Raw genomic sequence first — 2,932 nt, 5'->3', positions numbered from 1 at the left:
AATATATGAAAATTTATGTAATTTATATACATCTTAATTGACAATAAAATATATAAATATATATATTTTTTCTAATACACTATACAAAACCATCATAAAGATAAATTGAATCACACAGTTAACAATAATTGTGGTAGATGGAACAATTCTCCACATTCATCTGATTTGATGTAGTCATTTAATGAATAGACTTTTTTTTTTCAAGAATAAAATGAGTATCACTTAATTTTAAAATATATATTTTAATATAAAGTAATTTTGAGTTAAATCAGTAATGATCATATTTTTACCAATATATATTGAAGTACCAAAGGTGTGCTCAGCCCGGTGACTAGGAAATGGGTTTGCCCTTGAATTGAAGTGATGAGGTCGGAAAGAGGGAAGTAGGGCTCCTATTGACTAAAGGTTGGTTCTTCGCTTTCCTTTAGAATGAAAGTTGCTATATATTTTTATAAATTTATTATTCTTTCGTTCATTTTTATTTGTTCATTATCTTAAAAATAAATTTTCATTTTTATTTATTCACTACAGTATAAGACTAATTATTTTTTTCACTTTACCTTTAGTATTATTTATTTATTCCAAATCATTTTTCAAGTAAAACTATACAACAATTTATATGAGCATCATGATAAAATATACACACTTCATTAACTAAAATAAACAAAAGAAGTAATAAATGAGAGTCGTTGTAAGCATAAAATATTTAACCTTCAAGAAGATTAAATAAACTATTTATTATTTTATTGGTGGGTGAAAATCATTTTTTCCTCCAACTTTGTTTAAAAAGAAGTTCAGTTCTATGCTATGAAGAAAATTTGTTCTTCACGTTGTCTATATTAAGTAAAAATAAATATAGAAGTGCGCCATTTATACAATTTTTTATCATTTAATTATATTAAATTATTTATAATTTAATATAAATATAAAAGTACAAATAAATATGATTCATATACACGTGGCATGTCTCATGCACTCATATTATTAAATTAAGTTTTTTAAATAATGATCTTGGGAAGGGGGATCTAGTCCATGTGTTACATGTGGTGAGTAGGTACAGATATGTAAAAATAGGAAGAAACTAGGGAGATAAATATATGTTTATTAATTTGTTTGTTTCAATTTATATGATATTTTTCGAGATTTAAATATATTTATTTTTTAGTATAATTTTTTCATATGTTGTTTATATATTCTGAATTGTAAATTATTACAATTTATAATATTTTTTATGAATCTTTTAACTATATAAATTTTATTTCTAAAAATGTGAAGATTTCATATTTGAATTTGTGACCAAACTAAACGAGTATAACTCTTGAAATTCTGAGAAGATAGATGACAATAACTTTTTTAAAAAAAAAGCTTTTATCTATTCTATTCCCTTGTCCTTATTATGTAAGCATTTGTATTTTTTGTACTTATCTTTTTACATTTCTTATCATTTTCTTTCACTTCTATGCTTAATTTAATACAACTACTTTCATGTATTTTTATTTTTAAAAGAGAAAAAAAATCCTACCAAAACTTCTTATTTTCCTATATATGACTTCCTTTATTCAAACCTAACAAGGATCACCATATCCCTTGATGTGAGGTCAAAAATATATATTTTAATTATTATTTGTTTCATATTTATTATTTATATCTATTTTTTTAGCATGAATTTTATGAATTGTGCTAAATAATGTATTTTATTTATAGGAGTAAATCGACGTAAAGTTGAAGAAGTTTAAAGCTAAAACAAATTAAAAATAAAAGATTGAAGAAGAAAATCAAGCTGACAACTTAATAGATTAAATTCAATATTATAATATATTTTTCTACTATTATATAAGAGGGAGTTTGCTCAAAGCAGACTCCTCTCCGTCAACATGCCTGCTTGGGATAGTAGGGGTAATATTGGTAGTTTCTAATTATCCTGTTCAAGACTGTTGTACTTTATGATGTTAAATGTGTGCTTTCTTCTAATTTGACAAAACAGCCAGAGTGTTAATTTCTCTGTATGTTTCACTTTTAAGTATGAAGTGAAGCCAACTACATACTTCAATCTATTCTTCCAAAGTAAAAAGAAAAAACAATTACTCTACTAATTTACTAACCAAATAAAATAGTATATTCAATTTTATAATGGTATACATAATATATAAGGTTAATTTATATTATCTTCGTGTTAATAACATGTAATCTTAATAATACAATATAAATTTTAGTTCGGAGTAATCAATTACTTTTTTTTCCTATTATTACTGTATTATACAAAATTTTAGTATGTTATCGAATAATTTGATAAATAAACTTGTTCAAAAATATTTTTTACGAAAATATTCAAAAAAAAAAATAAAAAATCGCATAATAAAATGTTTTTTCGTGCAATCAAACTTTAGTTTATTCTAATTTTTAAGTATGACAATTGTATATAGTATAATAATACATAAATTTCTACAAAATCACTCATTTTCTTCAAATTTAAGGAAAATGACTTCCCTTCCATATTTAAGAAAAACATTTTCCAAAACTCTACTTCATCCTTTAATTTTTTTTTCTTACCCTACCCACCCGTACCCGATCCTCCCCATTCAAAAAAATAATAATTAAAATTTAAATTTTTTTTTATTTCTAAAATTTCAAATATATTTTTATCTCTACTACCAAATCAGCCCCCCTTCCCCCTCCAAACAAAAAATTATATAAATTATTTTTGAAAAATGTTTCAAATTTTCAGATTTTTTTAGGCGGCTGACATGCATCATTACATAACGAAAAGATTTGAAGTAATTTATCTTTATGTTAGCACTAATTAATCATATTATATGCAAAAATCTTAATAATAGAATAAATTTTATCCCTATAAAAATTTAGTCTCCAGAGTGAGAAAAAATCAGTATACCATATTTGGAAATTTAATAAACATAATGAAATATTTTTATGT

Source organism: Solanum verrucosum, unplaced genomic scaffold (assembly GCF_900185275.1).
Source record: "Solanum verrucosum unplaced genomic scaffold, falcon-dt-bn FXZP01000262.1, whole genome shotgun sequence".
NCBI lineage: Eukaryota > Viridiplantae > Streptophyta > Magnoliopsida > Solanales > Solanaceae > Solanum > Solanum verrucosum.
This window is presented reverse-complemented; position numbering follows the sequence as displayed.